The 20,160-nt window shown below is 52.7% G+C and overlaps 1 protein-coding gene across 1 annotated transcript in view; it reads left to right on the top strand.

Moving 5' to 3' along the window:
* The window catches only part of lingo1a (leucine rich repeat and Ig domain containing 1a), a 981,364-nt gene that overhangs the window by 61,661 nt on the left and 899,543 nt on the right, over nt 1–20,160 (top strand). The window contains exon 2 of the transcript XR_011938493.1: nt 12,415–12,597. The gene's annotated coding sequence lies outside the window, so the exon portion shown is untranslated. The remainder of the gene's footprint in view (nt 1–12,414; nt 12,598–20,160) is intronic.

Genomic DNA, 20,160 nt, shown 5'->3' with positions numbered 1-20,160 from the left:
ATTGCTTTGGGCGCCGTTGTACTGATTCTTGGTTTTCCTGTTTCCTGGTTCCTTCGCAGTGTTTTTTGTTTCTGTATGAGGGGAAGGCGGGCCGTGTGCGAGAGGTTGTTGGTGATGATGGATAAGCTTGGTCAGGGGTCAGAGCAATCAGTGTCGCTGACACATTGATGGGGTGGCGTGTGAATGTGTTTGCTCAGAGAACTTCAGGGAACAAAAACTCCTTCTAAATGTCAGCTGGAAATTGAAACAGTCTCCAAGCCCCCAGACGTGATCTCGGTTATTGCTGTGTGCCCCTGTGGAGCAGCCCAGCCAAAAATAAAAGATTAGAAATCCCACGCAAACGGATGCAGACACTGCACTGGGCCAGCGACTGTCCATCACATGGGAAATCTCTGCAAAGTATTGAGGTGTCTCAGTTATCCCGACGTTCAGGACCCCCATTGACCCCAGCTCAGGCAAACTGGAATGTAATGTGAGCAAAAATATTGGCGTTAGCAAAGACATCATTCCTCTCCCCGTCTCCCCCACCCTCTCCCCTCATCCTCTTTTGATGTGTGAGGGCGTTGACCTTCCCATGGAACCATACTTTGGTCTTCATCAATACATAACTGGAACTGGCAGAGAGCATTTCTGCTGGGTGACTCACCCTGGCAAAGGGACACAATAAACACATGTTCATGAACAATCATGCTCTATCACAGGATCACAATCATCATTTAGAACATCGAACATACAACATACAGTGCAGAAGGAGGCCATTCGGCCCATCGAGTCTGCACCGACCCACTTAAGCCCTCACTTCCACCCTATCCCCATAGCCCAATAACCCCGCCTAACCTTTTTGGACACTAAGGCCAATTTATCACGGCCAATCCACCCAACCTGCACGTCTTTGGACTGTGAGTGGAAAACGGAGCACCCGGAGGAAACCCACGCACACACGGGGAGAACGTGCAGACTCCGCACAGACAGTGACCCAGCGGGGAATCGAACCTGGGACCCTGGAGCTGTGAAGCCACAGTGCTAACCACTGTGCTACCGTGCTGCCCACATTTCACAGGGGGTTGTTCAGGGGCCTTGTGTTGTCTGTGCCTGAAGATCCCACAACATCTGATTCCCCACCCACTGCCTCCTCCTCCAGATCTAAACAGTATTATATGGCCATCAGTCAATCCCACCCCACAACCTCTCTCCCCTCTAACCAGGTGGATAGGAACACAGGGGCAGGCGTAGGCCATTCGGCCCATCGAGTCTGCTCCAGAATTCAAATAGATCATGGCCGATCAAGCACCTCAACACCACTTTCCCCTTATATGGGAATGCCATTAGCCTCAAGAAATGTTGATTTCTGTCTTGAATATGCTCAATGATCGAGCTTTCCACAGTCCCCTGGGGTAGAGAATTTCAAAGAGTCACGTCTGTCTTAAATGTTCTGCCCCTTGCTCTAAGATTGTGCCATTTGGCTCTGGACTCCCAGCCAGGGGAAACATCCACATCTATCGAGCCCTGAACAGATTTTCAAAGTTTCACTGGGTCACCTCTCAAAACTGGAGAATACAGTCCTGGTCTCCTCAATCTCTCTTTGTTAGATTGTCTCGCCATCCCGGGGATTAGTCTGGTGAACCTCGATTGTACTCCCTCGACGACAAGTATAAGGAGACCAAAACAGTGCACAATGGTCCAGGTGAGGCCTCACCGAGGCTCGACACAATTACAACAAGATATCTTAGCTCCTGTACTCAAATCTACTCGTGACGAAGGGCAACATACCATTAGCCTTTTTAATCGCTCGCTGCACCTGGAGGCCAGCTTTTAGTGACTCATGGACAAGGAGGACACCCCGTCCGATGGACACCAACACTTCCCAAACTCTCACCATTTAAGAAATACTCTGCCTTTCTGTTTTTTCTACCAAAGTGAACAACTTCACATTTATTCACATTCAAGATCTGTTCAAGACCCCTTGAAGCTCCCTTGTATCCTCCCCGCAACTCGCACTCCCACCTGGTTTTGCGACATGAGAAAATTTGATAACTTTTTTTTTATTCAAAAAAATATACTTTATTCATAAAATTTATCATAAGCATTACAGAGCATTTCGAATTCTCTTGACTGTACATTTCCGTCAGAGTTACACATTGTCTTGACTTTCTTCCATTCAATTTTGATAATATTACACACATATCACTCTTTACATTACAATTCCTTCTTAAATATTTACATTGCCATGTTTGTTTTATGCATTGGAGTGTTGGTGGCCCAGACCGAGGGGGGTTTACACTGTTACCCGCCCCTCGGTGTACATTTGCTGGAAAGACCTTACACAGTGGTCTTTCCCCATTGCGCCTTGGCGGCAGCTGCCCCAAGCTTGAGTGCGTCCCTCAGCACGTAGTCCTGGACCTTGGAATGTGCCAGTCTGCAACACTCGGTAGAGGGCAGCTCTTTGCACTGGAAGATCAGCAAGTTCCGGGCAGACCAAAGAGCGTCTTTCACCGAGTTGATGACCTTCCAGCAGCAGTTGATATTTGTCTCGGTGTGTGTCCCTGGAAACAGTCCGTAGAGCACAGAGTCCTGTGTCACAGAGCTGCTCGGGATAAACCTTGACAAGTACCACTGCATCTCTCTCCAGACCTTCTTTGCAAAGGCACATTCCACAAGGAGGTGGGTGACCGTCTCATTTCCCCCACAGTCACTCCGAGGGCAGCGTGCGACGGCGCTGAGCCTTCGGGTGTACATGAAGACTCTGACGGGGAGGGCCCTTCTCACCACCAGCCAAGGTAGGTCTTGGTGCTTATTTGAAAGTTCTGGTGATGAGGCGTTCTGCCAGATGACTGACAGTCTGCTCAGGGAACCGTCCAACGTCCTCCACAGTCTCCTTTTCCCTGAGGGCCTCGAGGACATTACGTGCTGACCACTGCTTCATTGCCTTGTGGTCAAAGGTGTTTTTCTTCAAAAACTTTTCCACGAAGGACAGGTGGTACGGCACGGTCCAACTACTTGGAGCGTTCCGCGGCAATGAGGCCAGGCCCATCCTTCATAACACCGGGGACAGGTAGAACCTCAGTATGTAGTGACACTTGGTGTTTGCGTACCGGGGTCCACGCACAGCTTGATGCAGCTGGACATAAAGGTGGCCAACAGGATGATGGAGGCGTTGGGTAAGTTCCGCCCTCCCTTCTCCACAGGTTTCTATATGGTGTTCCTTCGGACACGGTCCATCTTGGATCTCCAGATAAATTTGAAGATGGCCCGGGTGACTGCTGCGGCATAGGGTCGGGTTATGGGCCAGACCTGCGCCACGTGCAGTAACACCAAGAGTACCTCACACCTGATGACCAGGGTTTTGCCCGCAATGGAGAGGGAGCGTTGCTCCCACCAGCCCAGTTTCTGTCTCACCTTGGCGATGCGCTCCTCCCAGTTTTTCGTGCACACCCCAGCCGCTCCGAACAATATCCCCAGCATCTTCAGATAATCTGAATGGGAGTGTTTGAAGGGGACAGTGTAGAGGGAGCTTTACTCTGTATCTAACCCTGTGCTGTACCTGTCCTGGGAGTGTTTGATGGGGACAGTGTAGAGGGAGCTTTACTCTGTATCTAACCCTGTGCTGTACCTGTCCTGGGAGTGTTTGATGGGGACAGTGTAGAGGGAGCTTTACTCTGTATCTAACCCTGGGCTGTACCTGTCCTGGGAGTGTTTGATGGGGACAGTGTAGAGGGAGCTTTACTCTGTATCTAACCCCGTGCTGTACCTGTCCTGGGAGTGTTTGATGGGGACAGTGTAGAGGGAGCTTTACTCTGTATCTAACCCCGTGCTGTACCTGTCCTGGGAGTGTTTGATGGGGACAGTGTAGAGGGAGCTTTACTCTGTATCTAACCCCGTGCTGTGCCTGTCCTGGGAGTGTTTGATGGGGACAGTGTAGAGGGAGCTTTACTCTGTATCTAACCCCGTGCTGTGCCTGTCCTGGGTGTGTTTGATGGGGACAGTGTAGAGGGAGCTTTACTCTGTATCTAACCCCGTGCTGTACCTGTCCTGGGAGTGTTTGATGGGGACAGTGTAGAGGGAGCTTTACTCTGTATCTAACCCTGTGCTGTACCTGTCCTGGGAGTGTTTGATGGGGACAGTGTAGAGGGAGCTTTACTCTGTATCTAACCCCGTGCTGTACCTGTCCTGAGAGTGTTTGATGGGGACAGTGTAGAGGGAGCTTTACTCTGTATCTAACCCTGTGCTGTACCTGTCCTGGGAGTGTTTGATGGGGACAGTGTAGAGGGAGCTTTACTCTGTATCTAACCCTGTGCTGTACCTGTCCTGGGAGTGTTTGATGGGGACAGTGTAGAGGGAGCTTTACTCTGTATCTAACCCTGGGCTGTACCTGTCCTGGGAGTGTTTGATGGGGACAGTGTAGAGGGAGCTTTACTCTGTATCTAACCCCGTGCTGTACCTGTCCTGGGAGTGTTTGATGGGGACAGTGTAGAGGGAGCTTTACTCTGTATCTAACCCCGTGCTGTACCTGTCCTGGGAGTGTTTGATGGGGACAGTGTAGAGGGAGCTTTACTCTGTATCTAACCCCGTGCTGTGCCTGTCCTGGGAGTGTTTGATGGGGACAGTGTAGAGGGAGCTTTACTCTGTATCTAACCCCGTGCTGTGCCTGTCCTGGGTGTGTTTGATGGGGACAGTGTAGAGGGAGCTTTACTCTGTATCTAACCCTGTGCTGTACCTGTCCTGGGAGTGTTTGATGGGGACAGTGTAGAGGGTGCTTTACTCTGTATCTAACCCCGTGCTGGACCTGTCCTGGGAGTGTTTGTTGGGGACAGTGTAGAGGTTAGATGGGCAGCAAGGTCGGCACAGGCTTGGAGGGCCGAAGGGCCTGTTCCAGTGTTGTACTGTTCTTTGTTCTTTGATCCAATGCACTCTTTAACGCCCTTGGTTAGTCATTGTTGGTTCCTCCAGTTGGGTTTTTGTGTCTTTGAGCAACGTATGTTTGGTGTAGACTGTGTTATATTTCTTAAAAGCACGGGGTTAGATACAGAGTAAAGCTCCCTCTACACTGTCCCCATCAAACACTCCCAGGACAGGTACAGCACGGGGTTAGATACAGAGTAAAGCTCCCTCTACACTGTCCCCATCAAACACTCCCAGGACAGGTTCAGCACGGGGTTAGATACAGAGTAAAGCTCCCTCTACACTGTCCCCATCAAACACTCCCAGGACAGGTACAGCACGGGGTTAGATACAGAGTAATGCTCCCTCTACACTGTCCCCATCAAACACTCCCAGGACAGGTACAGCACGGGGTTAGATACAGAGTAAAGCTCCCTCTACACTGTCCCCATCAAACACTCCCAGGACAGGTACAGCACGGGGTTAGATACAGAGTAATGCTCCCTCTACACTGTCCCCATCAAACACTCCCAGGACAGGTACAGCACGGGGTTAGATACAGAGTAAAGCTCCCTCTACACTGTCCCCATCAAACACTCCCAGGACAGGTACAGCACGGGGTTAGATACAGAGTAAAGCTCCCTCTACGCTGTCCCCATCAAACACTCCCAGGACAGGTACAGCACGGGGTTGGATACAGAAATCACATTCTCTCCTTTCCTATCAGAATATTTGCTGGGGAAATATCTCTTTCCTGATTTTTTTTCTGTCTGTTGAGGATGAGCTGTGATTGGACGTGGATGTGAAACACCTTCATGGCTGCGATTTGCGGACAAGCGCAGTTTAACGCTTGCTGGTAAATTAGTGGCCATCCAGCACGAACCGCCGCCTGGGAAAGGCTGCTCACTACAAGGGAGGGAGGGTGAGGGTGCGAGTTGCTGCCTCTGGCAGTCTGCCCCCTCAGGGGGACAGCCAGGAAGGAGCCGTCTCGCTGAGACGCTGAGACGTGACAAATTGATTCAGAGTGTGTCCAGGAAGCTCAATCAAACACAAACCTCATCAACCCAGTCCCCAGTCAACCTCTTACACTTAAACTAGTGGCTAGAAGTCTCCGGCTCGGAGGCTGTTCTCCCGCCGGAGATGAATCATCTCTGATTCGCCATCGGATCGAGAGCTAGAATCAGAGGCGATTCGCTCCCCCAGACATGCAAATGTATGCCCGGCAGGAATCGCGGGGATTCCATCGCCAATCCTGCTGTCGAGCCGGCATTTTGAGCTGGCAGCCAGTCAGTGAGGTCCAGTGGCTGCCCCTGCCCCTCCCTCTCCCCCGCAACGTAATTCCGCCCTCCCCTCCCCACCATAGAATTATCTGGGTCACCCACCCACCATAGTATGAGGGTGACCCAACAGCCCCCCCCCCCCACACCCACCCCCACAAGGGACCCGCATTACAGAGAACCCCATCATAACCCCACCCCCCGATAAGAGAGAGAACCCTGGGGGAAGCCCCCATTACAGAGACCCCTGCCTGGGAGCCCCCATTACAGAGACCCCTGTCCAGGAACCCCCTCATAAGAGAGACCCCTGTCTAGGAGCCCTCCATAAGAGAGACCCCTGTCTAGGAACCCCCCCCCCCCCCAGAAGAGAGACCCCTTGCTGGAAGCTCCCCATTACCGAGGCCTCTGTCTGGAAGCTAGAGAACAGTCCAGGCAGAGGCAGTGACAAACAAACCACTGTTTTAACACTCACCTGCGTGTGGTGTTCTTTGTGGTTCAGATCCCAGGATGGTTGGCGTAGTGTTCACAAAGACCACAATTAGCTTTTATATTAAACAAAGCTAAAGATTTATTTACACTACTTAATTGAATTCCACTCTTACTTCCATATAATAAACAATTGACAATAAATATTCAATCTACACTCATCTACCACTAATCTCTACACTAATACAATAACTATGATCTGCTCTCACTCACACTATCTTTGCTACAGTCTTTCTCCTAGCCTTCTCCTCAACACTCTCCCAGAAGGCATAGCATCGATGCTTTATCTAGTTCTGCATCTAGCTCCCTCTAGTGGTTGATTGGGACATAACATTAACCCTTACAGTTCTGTACATTTCTCATATTGTCACACTGGGCTGACTCAGGCAGAGGAAGCAGCACCTGTCAGTTCCTGGAAAGAGAAAACCAGTCAGCTGGCTCTCCACTACCAGCAGCAGGGCTGAGAATTCAGAGCAGTATCTAAGCACGAGGGAGAGAGAGAGAGAGAGAGAGAGCGCGAGAGTGAGAGCGAGAAAGAGGCTAAGGGAGAAAGAGGGTAAGAAAGGGTGAGCGAGAGAGAGAGGAGGCAAGAGAAAGTGAATGAGAAAGAGGGTGAGAGAGAGAGAGAATCAGAGAGTAAAGGAGAAAGCGGGTCAGTGAGAGAGAATCAGAGAGTGAAAGAGAAAGAGGTTGAGAGAGAGAGAGAGTGAAAGAGAAGGAGAGAGCGTGTAAAGAAGAGATGGATATTTCGAAAAGGAAACCATGATGAACATTGTTGAAAATGACAAGGGATTCCTTGAATAGATTTGCTGTCTGCTCTGCACAGCGAGGCTGTTTCCTTCAGGATCAGACGAGTGGGTTTGGGCTGACTAATGGTCAGATTAGTCTTGCCACAAGATGTAATGCACAGGATGTTAAGAATATCGCGACTGGTTTGAAAGTTGTAGAATGCACCCCAGTGAATTGTGAAGATGGTCTTTAAGAAGTAGGAGTAGTTACATTACTGTCAAACCCCACATCCCAGAGAGAATGAGTAATTGAATCAAGTATGTTTTAAATTAAAAACATTTTATGCTCTTAAAGCCAAGCCCATTAAATTAATCGGGAGAGGGCTTCTGTCATATTCAAAAGAACAGAAGAAATATGAGTTGGCCACTCGGCCCTTCTGGACTTCCCTATCATTCAACAAGACCATGGTTGATCTCCCTGAGCTCTCCCTTTCCAATATTTCCAATGGCTTTATTGCCGTCGTGATCTGAAGATCCCACCAGTGTGTCCGGACGGGAAACCCCAGTCTCGATACCCCTTTTGCTCGCTGGTGAGAGCCATGAACACTTCTCCCCTTTTTCCTGGAAGGAAGGGTGTAGGAGGCGGGTGTAGGTTCAGACTATACACAAACTTGCTCATTATTAAACCATTCGCTAAACTGACTGAACATTTCCTAATGAGTGCTGAGCGATCCAGGTGTAATCTGCCTGGGGAAGGCCCTGTGTGTGTGTGAGTCTGTTGTGTTGAATATCAAGACCTTGTTGATCTAGTTATTATAGCGAGACAATGTGCAAAATTCTCCCCAAACGGCGCGATGTCCGCCGACTGGCGCCCAAACGGCGCCAATCAGACGGGCATCGCGCCGCCCCAAAGGTGCGGAATGCTCCGCATCTTTGGGGGCTGAGCCCCAACATTGAGGGGCTAGGCCAACGCCGGAGGAATTTCCGCCCCGCCAGCTGGCGCGGAAATGACATGTCGGGGAGGCGCATGCGCGGGAGCGTCAGCGGCCGCTGACAGTTTCCCGCACATGCGCAGTGGAGGGAGTCTCTTCCGCCTCCGCCATGGTGGAGACCGTTGTGGAGGCGGAAGGGAAAGAGTGCCCCCACGGCACAGGCCCACCCGCGGATCGGTGGGCCCCGATCGCGGGCCAGGGTACCGTGGGGGCACCCCCCGAGGTCAGATCGCCCCAGGACCCCGGAGCCCGCCCGCGCCGCCTTGTCCCGCCGTGCTTTAATTTACGCCGGCGGGACAGGCAATTTATCGGCGGGACTTCGGCCCAACCGGGCCGGAGAATCGAGCGGGGGGGCCCGCCAACCGGCGCGGCGCGATTCCCGCCCCCGCCCAATCTCCGTTGCCGGAGACTTCGGCAACCGGCGGAGGCGGGATTCACGGCAGCCCCCGGCGATTCTCCGACCCAGTGGGGGGTCGGCGAATGACGTCCCAGCTCTTGGAGTTGGGTAATGTCATTGGGGCTTGGGGCTTAGAGCTGCTGCGTACAGTAGCCTGTAGAACTCCTACAGCCAGTGGATGTGTAGAGCTCCTATAGACTGTGGGCCTGTAGAACTCCTACAGCCAGTGGACGTGTAGAGCTCCTCTAGCCTATGGGCTTGTCGAGTTCCTATAGTCTGTGGGCCTGTCGAGCTCCTATAGCCTATGGGCTTGTCGAGTTCCTATAGTCTGTGGGCCTGTAGAGCTCCTATAGCCTATGGGCTTGTCGAGTTCCTATAGTCTGTGGGCCTGTAGAGCTCCTGCAGTCTGTGGGCCTGTAGAGCTCCTATAGTCTGTGGGCCTGTAGACCTCCTGTTGTCTGTGGGCCTGTAGAGTTCCTATAGCCTATGGGCCTGTTGAGTTCCTATAGTCTGTGGGCCTGTAGACCTCCTGTTGTCTGTGGGCCTGTAGAGTTCCTATAGTCTGTGGGCCTGTAGAGCTCCTGCAGTCTGTGGGCCTGTAGAGCTCCTGTTGTCTATGGGCCTGTAGAGCTCCTGTTGTCTGTGGGCCTGTAGAGCTCCTGTTGTCTGTGGGCCTGTAGAGTTCCTATAGTCTGTGGGCCTGTTGAGTTCCTATAGTCTGTGGGCCTGTAGAGTTCCTATAGTCTGTGGGCCTGTAGAGCTCCTGCAGTCTGTGGGCCTATAGAGCTCCTGTTGTCTGTGGGCCTGTAGAGCTCCTGGTGTCTATGGGCCTGTAGAGCTCCTGTTGTCTATGGGCCTGTAGCGCTCCTGTTGTCTGTGGGCCTGTAGAGCTCCTGTTGTCTGTGGGCCTGTTGAGCTCCTGTGTACTGTCAGAGCTTGGGTGTTGTGTTCCAGGCGCCTGTATGGCTTAGCCTGTGTGGCACACTATATCCCGATCAGGTTTTATGCCCTCATTTGATATTCTTGACGAAGCCCATTGGACAGGACCTAGAAGAAAGAAAAGGCCATTGCACTCTGGGGTCTGGTCCACGATTGAAACCGATCCTTGTTGACTCCAGGCCATTCTTACCCATTATCCCCGCATGTCTTGATGCCATTTCTGATGTAATTTAAGCGATGGCCATTTAATCGTCCAGATCCTTGTGGAGGTGATTTTTGGGACATTGTGTGTGTGTGTGTGTAAAAATAGTGTCCGGTGAAAATATTGCCCAGTGTGTGTGGCAGGTGACTCCTAATGGGTTAACGACACCATTCCACAAAATGCCACCTGCCCCTGCAGCAGGCGCCATCTCCGTGATTTATCAACTCCCTTTTATACGCACTGTAATCAAAGCTCACAGGCTATTTTTATTTCACTTCTCTGATCCGAGCTCCCTTTGATAAATAACACTCGGCTCAGCTCGATGCTGCAACAGAATCTTCCACAAAAGCACCCATTTTTCATACATAAGCCGGAAGATTACTCGTATAAAGTCTCTGATAATAAAAAGCTCAAAATTCTAAAATGTGGTGAATGATATTTCCAGTGGGAGCCAGCAGTCCAGTAGCTGTGATTTTAATCTCTGTCTCTGTGATGCTACAGACTCTGCGCTGACCGACACGTTTCACCCACAGCCCAGCTACAGAGCGACCACTCCGGCCTCGTCACGCGGTCCTCCACCCCCCCCACCCCCTCCCTCCCCCGCACCCCAGACCTCCTCCGGCTGAACCGCTAGACTTTCATAGCTGTTGGAATTCCAGAGCTTAGGGTCGAGGCAACTGAAGGTACAGGGCAGCACGGTAGCACAGTGGTTAGCACTGCTGCTTCACAGCTCCAGGGTCCCAGGTTCGATTCCCTGCTGGGTCACTGTCTGTCCGGAGTCTGCACGTTCTCCCCGTGTCTGCGTGGGTTTCCTCCGGGGGCTCCGGTTTCCTCCCACAGTCCAAAAACGTGCAGGTTAGGTGGATTGGCCATGATAAAGTGCCCATAAGTGGCCAAAACGGTTAGGAGGGGTTATTGGGTTAGAGGGATAGGGTGGAAGTGAGGGATGAAGTGGGTCGGTGCAGACTCGATGGACCGAATGACCTCCCTCAGGGGACATGTCCCGCTCTCAGATGGGAATGTCCGACTCGCTGGGGGATGTGACCCAGCACCAGGCGGACCTTGATGAGGCTCTGCGGGACATGTCCCGCTCTCAGATGGGAATGGCCGATGCGCCGAGGAGCATGTCCCAGTCACTGAGGAGCATCGCCGAGGGCATCAACACGTGGTGCGGAGCATGGGGAGCCGCCAGGGCTGGCAGAGCCAGATGATACAGGGGCAGCCGGGGCTCGAACCAGCTGCCTCCCCATCCCAAGGTCAACCCTCGGGCCCTTTGGGCACCGACCGGGAGGAGGGGACGCGGGTGCCAACCCGGACCCGACCCATGGTGCGGCAATGGTGACCACCAGCTCCCCCACGTCTCACAGCCAGCACACGGGACAGGGTGGCACGGCCGTGAATGTGCCACCGGCAAGTGAGCCGGGGCCCTCAGAGGACGCCTGCCAGGGGCATCAAAGGCCATGGGACGAGGTAACCAGCTGGCTGCCCCCACCTCAGATTCTGGGGACACACCTCGAGGTAGTGGCAGAGTTAGGAGGGCAAAGCATATCGAGTAACACTGAGGGCACCAGGGGTAGGGGCAGGGTGAGGGGGGTGTTGTGGGGGGGTGATGATGGGGAGGTGGCATCATCGGGAGGATGAGGAATTGTAAAACACATTAAACACCCTCGAGCACAACCCAACGATGCCTCTGACACTTTCATCTGCAATGAGGACAGACTTCCGAACTCGTTGCCCATCTCTCCAGACCCCCCCCCGGACACTCGCTCAAAACATGACCTCGACCGGGCGCAGGTCCTCTCCCTGTGGCACACCCACCCTCCAGCCATGGACATGTTCCCAGAGCTGTGCCCCATCCCCTGGGTGTTCGGATGTTGGCTGCTGCGTGTGTGGTGCTGCGTCCCGCAGTGGTCACGCACAGTGTCCAGGCATCACGGTCTGATTGGGAAGCCAGGCAATGACTCCCCCATGATACATGACCTGCCCACCCACGAGATCCACTTGGGTTGCGTGAAATGCTCACTTAACCACGATTGCAAATTCGCATTTCGCAATAGTCGTCAGCCGTACGGCCAGAGACCTCGGCAAACTGGGGGTTATGGGTTGTCGGTGGGGCAGACGGGCAGGGACAAGGGTTGCCCCAGGAACCAGTCCACATGATCCTGGACTTGGCATGGTGGTGCCTTAGAGGAGCTTTACGGTCAGGGCTAGCTTGGTGGGCTGAAGGGCCTGTTTGATTCTGTGATTTTTCCCCAAAATCTTCAGCTCACCTGAACTGCTCAGTGTCAAATTCTGTCTGATAATGTTCGTGTGAGGTGCCTTAGAATGTTTTACTCCGTTAAACGTGCTATTTCAATGCAGATTGTTGGGGAGTGAAGCAGACAGACAGTAGGTTTCGGAGACCAAAGCAGAGTCTGACCATAACCCTTCCGCCAGAGCCAATACGTTGTGTGAAAGGACCTTCCTTTTTTTGCCTTGAACAGTTCAACATCTCATTTTAATTCCCTCCCCACAGATTGCGTCACTGGGAATACTGAAGTGAGCTTTTCCAGATGGACCCTGTGGTTTGCAGAGATCTCTCTGGTCTGAAAATATTCCGGTGATTTGAGCTTTGGACTACTTCCCACTGCGTCTCCCAGCAACCCCTGCGTTGAGGCAACATTCCCATCGAGCCCAGAAGCCCTCGGGAACCCAGCAGGTAAGAGCAAACTGGGAGCTGAAGTGTAAATTGACAAAAGAGCTCATGAAAGGACCCAAAGAGGGGGCTGAGTTGGGTCACGTGATACCTTTACTCTCCAAAGTTAGCCCAATGCCTTCAGATTCGGTCAGGTCAGAGCACTTGTTTTATAAATAGCGACAAGGCTGTGTTCTGTCAGAAGTATTATCTCACTGTTAGAATGTGTGACTGGTTCCAACAGAGCAAGAGAATTCCGCTTATTTATTTTTTGGCTGGCGAAGCAGTTAATTTCGAGGTGAGCGATTGGTGAGGTTGGGATCTCTCGGTAATATATGCTCCTGATTCTGTACTGCAGCAGGGTGTTGGGCAGGGTGGAGTGACAGTGGTGTGTGTGTGTGTGTGAAGGAGGGGGTTTGTGGGTAACGGGAAATCTCCAGGCTTTAAGTGGCGACCTGCTCGGCCCAGGACCACAAGAAACTTCAGAGAGTCGTGAACACCGCCCAGTCCATCACACGAACCTGCCTCCCATCCACTGACTCCATCTACACCTCCCGCTGCCTGGGGAAAGCGGGCAGCATAATCAAAGATCCCTCCCACCCGGCTTACTCACTCTTCCAACTTCTTCCATCGGGCAGGAGATACAGAAGTCTGAGAACACGCACAAACTGACTCAAAAACAGCTTCTTCCCCTCTGTTACCAGACTCCTAAATGACCCTCTTATGGACTGACCTCATTAACGCTACACCCTGTATGCTTCATCCGATACCAGTGCTTATGTAGTTACATTGTATATGTTGTGTTGCCCTATTATGTATTTTCTTTTATTCCCTTTTCTTCTCATGTATTTAATGATCTGTTGAGCTGCTCGCAGGAAAATACTTTTCACTGTAACTCGGTACACGTGACAATAAACAAATCCAATCCAATCCAGTCCTGGCTTCACATTGGGCTGTCCGCTGCCAACTCCAAACTGATGGGAGAAATTATTGTGCGACTTGTTCTTGAAGGGTCTGGTCTCCGCAGAAACACACACTCCAGATATTTATTCAGTCGATAATAATGATGCAGAGTCGACCGTCTCTGATTCTATCGCAAGGCCTGGCCTTGTTCCGGGAGGATAGTCTCTGTTTTATGGGTGAGGAACATTTTATAATCGTCTGATGTCCCTTGGGCAGGCTCCACAGAGTGATCGATAACCGGTGAAGGTTTTATAACCTTAACATTTCTCTCGGGCATCAGAGTCGGGCCCCAGCTTGCAAACACACACACCGACAAACCCAACAAACCCTGTCCTTGGCTCTATCCGTTTATTCAGCTAGTTTATTTTTAAATGGAGCTGGTGTTAACTCCCCCTTATGAACACCGCTGGGACTGAGGGTGAGGTGTCCTAATTAATCTCTCTCTTGGCCCAGTCGATTTGGGGCTGATGTTCTGTTTATTTGCCTCCCACCATTGAGACGAATGCAACATCAACAAACTACAAAGTCCCCTTCAGGCTTCTGAAAAATATTTCTCCTCATTTTCATTCTGGCTGTGTGAGTCCAGCTATTGAGTCAGGATTTCCCATCAGCTCGCTCCTACTTAGAATATAGAATCTCGACTGAGGCCATTCGGCCCATCGAGTCTACTACCACCCTCTGAAAGAGCCTCCAACCTAGGCCCACTCCCCCAGCCTGTCCCCAGAACCCCATAATCCCACCTCACCTGCGTGCCTTTGGACTGTACAAACCTCGCTATTTAAAGCGAGATTTGTACATGTTTCACCGTTTCCAAACCCCCCCCCCCCCCCACCGCTCCTCCAGAATAATACCTCAAGGTCTGTTGCATCCATCTGAGATTTCAGACAGGCCTCGGTCAAGGTTATCTGGACGTCAGCAGCTCTCAGTGGCGAGCAGGATCTTGTGTTTTGGGTCTCTGGTGTGGGGCTGTGAACATAGACAGGAAGAGCTGGCTGCCCACTGAGCCACAGCCAGCTCCGGGGGGAGGGGGGAATGTGGGTGGGGGGGGGGGGGGTTCGTAGGAACCCGGAGCCAAGGCTGTTCTCGCTCCAGGAACTGCACCTTGGGAATGGTCAGCAATCCCAGCTGCCTTGCAGTGAGAGACATGGCCAATTACAATAAAACCTTTGAGTATTTAACAGCATGGCAGCACGGTAGCACAAGTGATTAGCACTGTGGCTTCACAGCGCCAGGGTCCCAGGTTCGATTCCCCGCTGGGTCACTGTCTGTGCGGAGTTTGCACGTTCTCCCCGTGTCCGCGTGGGTTTCCTCCGGGTGCTCCGGTTTCCTCCCACAGTCCAAAGACGTGCAGGTTAGGTGGATTGGCCATGATAAATTGCCCTTAGTGTCCATAAGGGTTGGGAGGGGTTATTGGGTTGCGGGGATAAGGTGGAAGTGAGGGATTAATGTGGGTCGGTGCAGACTCGATGGGCCGAATGGCCTCCTTCTGCACTGTATGTTCTATGTAATCTATGTAATCTATGTAAAGCTCTCTCATCCTCCATTTAGTTCACACAGGCGATTAAGTGCGACGGGGGGCGGGGGGGGGGGGCATGTGGGAAAGCTTTGGCGTAACCCAGTCTGGACCTTACAGGATCCCATTCCCACACCAACCTGACTGCTTTTTAACCGCTCCGTGAGATGATCCAACAAGTCCCTCAGTTGTATATCTAGCGATGGACAATGAACACTGACTGGCCTAGTCAGTAAGGCCCACTTCACCGTCCCCCCTCCCCCATAGTGAGCTGTGCAACTGTCCAGACTCAGCTGATGCCCGAGTCTGCCTCCAGAGTTCGGGATGAAGGTTACCCACAATCCTGGATCCTGGAACACCATAGGCAAGGAGCCTCTGCAGGTGGATCTTCCGGATTCAGTTTCCCTGGAAGAGGTCCATCTTCCAGACACCCTAGAGATCCACCTCCATTCTCAGGAGGTCCACCGGCCAGTCTCAGAGTCCTCCCAGAGACCTATCTCCATTCTCAGGAGGTCCACCGGCCAGTCTCAGAGTCCTCCCAGAGACCTATCTTCATTCTCAGGTGGTCCATGTTCTTCAACGTTGGCTCGGTGATGTTGGCCGCATTTTCAATATGGCCCCGGTCACGATGACAGATTACGCGCCATCCGGGCCCCCGCCACTGGGCACAGCATAAGCCACCTGGGTGCATTATTAATGAGATTGGGGCCGGAAGATTTGGGGTGTTCTCCCGCCAGCCTCCGCAGTGGAAATACATTCCCGCCCCCGCCAGAGCATCTAGTCTCAAAGTGGGAGAATTCTGCCCCTTGATTCAGCGTCCCATCCATTGCTAACGGGAGGGGACTTGCACACACTGCGGGTCGATTGCTGAAGGGGTGGGGGGGCTCCGATCAAACGCAATGTGATGTCCCAACGTGTCCTTGCCAACCCCATGGTGCTAGAGTGTCGACACAGTGTCCAATCACCCAGTTCACAGGAAGCCCATTAATTAGCCAACTCCCAGAAGAGAGATGTGTGCGATAAACGCTCTACTTACCCTTGGAGTCACTTCAATGCAGCTAGGAGAGCATTAATTGTAATTAGTGTAACTCTAATTACTCTAGGATTCCATCCCATTTGTACTGGGGCAACAATCAATGAGTGAAACCAGGTTCCTTTCTCGAGGAACATCCAACAGGATGAGCTTCAGAGTCGATGTTACTGGGAAAAGAGGTTAACGGGATGTTTAAGGGAAAGAGATGGAGCTGATGAAACGTGAACTCCGAAACCAGCTTTGTGGATGGATATTGGACAGATGGTGTTTGGTGAGCGTTGGGATGTGTCCAGTTATTTGTCCTGTTTGAACAGCCCGATGTTTGTTACGCTGTTGTCTGTAAATTCAGAGCTTGGATGCCGGCCCACACATGGGAGCTCAGAATGATTTTTTATATTCTCCAATGGTACGTGGGTGTCGCTAGTTAGGCCGAGTATTTATTGCCCTTTGGAAGGTGGTGGTAAGCTGCCTTCTTGAACCGCTGCAGTCCCTGAGGTGTAGGTACACCCACAGTGCTGTTAGGGAGGGAGTTCCAGGATGTTGCCCCAGCGACAGTGAAGGAACGGACGATATATTTCCAAGTCAGGGTGGTGAGTGAGTTGGAGGGGAACCTCCAGGTGGTGGGGTTCCCAGGTATCTGCTGCTCTTGTCCCTCTGGATGGTAGCGGTCACAGGTTTGGAAGGTGCTGTCGAAGGAGCCTTGGTGAGTTACTTCAGTGCATCTTGTAGATGGTACACACGGCTGCCACTGTGCGCCAGTGGTGGAGGGAGTGGGTGTTGAAGGTGGTGGACGAGGTCCCATGGAGTGAGCTGCTTTGTCCTGGATGGTGTGGAGCTTCTTGAGTGTTGTTGGAGCCGCGCTCATCCAGGCAAGTGGAGAGTATTCCATCACATTCCTGACTTGTGCCTTGTAGATGGTGGACAGGCTTTGGGGGGTCAGGAGGTGAGTTACTCGCTGTAGGATTCCCAGCCTCTGACCTGCTCTTGTGGCCACAGTATTTATATGGCTGGGTCCAGTTTATCCCAGGATATTGATAGGGGAGGAATCGGCAATGGTGATGACAGTGAAGGATAGTCAGTGATGGTAATGACGTTGAATGTCAAGGGGCGATGGTTAGATTCTCTCCTGCTGAGATGGTCATTGCCGGGCACTTGTGTAGCACGAACGTGACTTGTGCTTCGCAGGAGAGCAGGTGGCGAGGTATCGACTGGGGGGGGGAGGACATGGAAATATGTGGTTGAAACTGCCGTTGAAAATTAATTGAATACCTGAATGCCAGCTTTCCCGTACCAGCCTCCCCGAACAGGCGCCGGAATGTGGTGACTAGGGGCTTTTCACAGTAACTTCATTGAAGCCTACTTGTGACAATAAGCGATTTTCATTTCATTTCATTAATATGTTCACCTCATGGAGCGAAGGAGCGGGGGTGGAAGAAGCCCAGTTTTAACATCGGGATGAGTGAGGCGACTAACTCAGCATGGTGACGCACCAGTCGTCCGACGCAGGGTCGAGCAAACCTTGGCCAGCCCAGCTTCTCCCGACAACGCCCATTTTTACAGTCTGTGCTTCCCAATGATTTGGTTGTCAATGACCGTCACATTGATGCCTGAACCACTCACTGATGGGATATGGAAGGGAGGGGACACAGGAAGGAATGGGAATAAAATTGGGCCTTCCTGTGTTCAGGTGCTGGAACAGGAAGATAATTCAAACAAATTATTGGTTCATCATCAGTGTAGCTAAATAGGGCAGTAGGTCAGTGAGTTGTCTGGAGGATGCAGGGTGTCAGTCTAGGAGGGGGAGTAAGTGAATCTGGTTAGTCTGTGCAGAAACTAGACCCTTCCCAGGTCAGTGCGCCCCCACCCGCAGGTTCCCCGGGGCAGTGCGCCCCCACCCGCAGGTTTCCCGGTGGGGTGGGGGGGCTTCAATGGGGAATCCCATTGACGACTGGCGGGAGGATAGAATCTCCGCCAGCGAACAGCGCTCCCCTGAGAAACACGCGACTTTTGCTAACTCTGTGTGGGAACACCCCACTTCTGTCCTGAAGTGAAGCTGTACTGGAGTAACTGCAGCCCCGGCACCGTCCCAGAGCTGACCCGAACATGGGCGGAGGCCCAGTTGGGGCACTGGACTAGCACTGAGACGGTTGTGGTTGTGCACAGGTTCCTCGTGCTGGAGAGAAGCTTGGAATCTGTGCCGATCTGCTCCCGTCTTGTTAGCAGAATACTGGATCAATAGGAATAAGAAAAGGAAATAGCGAGAAGCCAATGCAGATATATCTATTCAAACTGTGTCTGCTAATTGATCCAAATGTAGTTTATAATGCTGCCTGACCACCTGCTTGGATTCCGGAGAAATGAGGCATTGGCTGCTTTCCCGGTCGATGGGAAGTCCAGTGCCACTCGATATTACCATTCAGAAGGAGCGCTCTGTTCGAGGGGTAGATAGGTTGCCCCATTCAGATCCCATTCCCTTTCCTTCCCACTGTGTTTCTGTGACAGATAATTTGCACAATCCTCGTTTATGAAATTGTGAATTAATTTGTTTTTCTTCCTGCTGTTTTTCCAGAGCTGATTCTGTGATAAATGATTGAGGTTTGCCTGAGGTTTATCACACACCAGCCCAAATAAGGTTTGCAGATTATCAGTGCCCACAGGAGGGGAGCAAATTGCCTGCTTAACAAGTCTGAGGGGCAGGGTCAACAGGATTCACTCACTCCAGACTAAGAGCGGGATTCTCCGACCGACCGCGCTGGAATCCCGCCCGACGCAGGGACGGAGAATAGCCGCTCACGCTGGAAATCCGGTGATTCTCCGTGGACCCGCCAGTCCTGTGCGCTCAGTCGACACGGCGCCGGTCAGGGGCTGTTGGAACAGGCCCCTGTGGCGATTCTCCGCGGACCCGCCAGTCCCGTGCGCGCAGTCGACACGGCGCCGGTCAGAGGCTGTTGGAACAGGCCCACGTGGCGATTCTCCGTGGTCGACCGGCCGGATTCCCGCTGACTTGGTTTACATGTGGTACCACCCGGCGGGAGCTCGGACCCGCGGCTGCGGTGGTGGTCCTGGTGGGGGGGGCAGGGGGTATCTGACACCGGGGGGGGGGGGCCCTCAGCGGTGGCCATTCCCACGATCGGGAGCCACCGATTGGCGGGCCATCGCAATCTGGGAGGGACACAACTCCCTCCGCGCGGACCCACAGTGTGGCTCCGCGGACCCGCTTGCGGCCACTGTCGCAAGCGCGGCCGGGCGGTCTGGCTAGCAGGGCCCCGCCAGCAGCCAGAGCTCTGGGACGCATGCCGGGGCTCTGCTAGCCCTCTGGAAATCGGAAAATCACCCGGACCTTCGAGGAAAAAGTCCGGAGTGATTCTCTCCCGTTTTCCGGCGGGCGTGGAGACTTCGTCCCCAGAAGGGAGACTCCCGCCTGAAATGTCCAGACTGGTTGCAATAAAGTTGTTTTCCTCACTCCGAGATGGCGGAAGGCGTTCTGTTTTCTCTCCTCCATTCCTGGATGTATTGACTGGAGTTGGAGCTGTGATTTTACAGGCACTGCTGCCCTCCATGGAGAGGTCCTTCTCCCCGTGTCTGCGTGGGTTTCCTCCGGGTGCTCCGGTTTCAGGTTAGGGTGCAGGTTAGGCGGGGATTACGGGGAAAGCACTGGTGAGTGGGCCTAGCTAGGGTGCTCTTTCAGAGGGCAGGCTCGATGGGCTGAATGGCCTCCTTCTGCACTGTGGGGATTCTTCACCATTCATTGTGGGTGAGCCCTGACCAGGAAGTGCTGCCCAATGCGAGGTTGCATTGAGCGGGACACAGTCCTGACCTCGCACGCGTCAAATGCCCGTTTGGTCTGTCAACATCCCGATGGCCTCACCCCTCCCAATCTCTGTAACCGACAACATTCCGAGATCTCTGCACTCCTCCGATTCACAATCCTGCACCTCGCAAAGTTGTTTCTCCATCGACACCTGTGCCTTCAGCAGCCTCTTTGACCGAACCTGTCATCAACTCCCCCCCCCCCCCCCCCCCCCATACATCCTGACGTGTCCGAATGTCAAATTCGGTTCAACGTTCCCGCAAAGTG

Source organism: Scyliorhinus torazame, chromosome 30 (assembly GCF_047496885.1).
Source record: "Scyliorhinus torazame isolate Kashiwa2021f chromosome 30, sScyTor2.1, whole genome shotgun sequence".
NCBI classification, from domain to species: domain Eukaryota; kingdom Metazoa; phylum Chordata; class Chondrichthyes; order Carcharhiniformes; family Scyliorhinidae; genus Scyliorhinus; species Scyliorhinus torazame.
The sequence above is the reverse complement of the archived record's forward strand: the minus strand, read 5'-3'. Positions and strand labels throughout refer to the sequence as shown.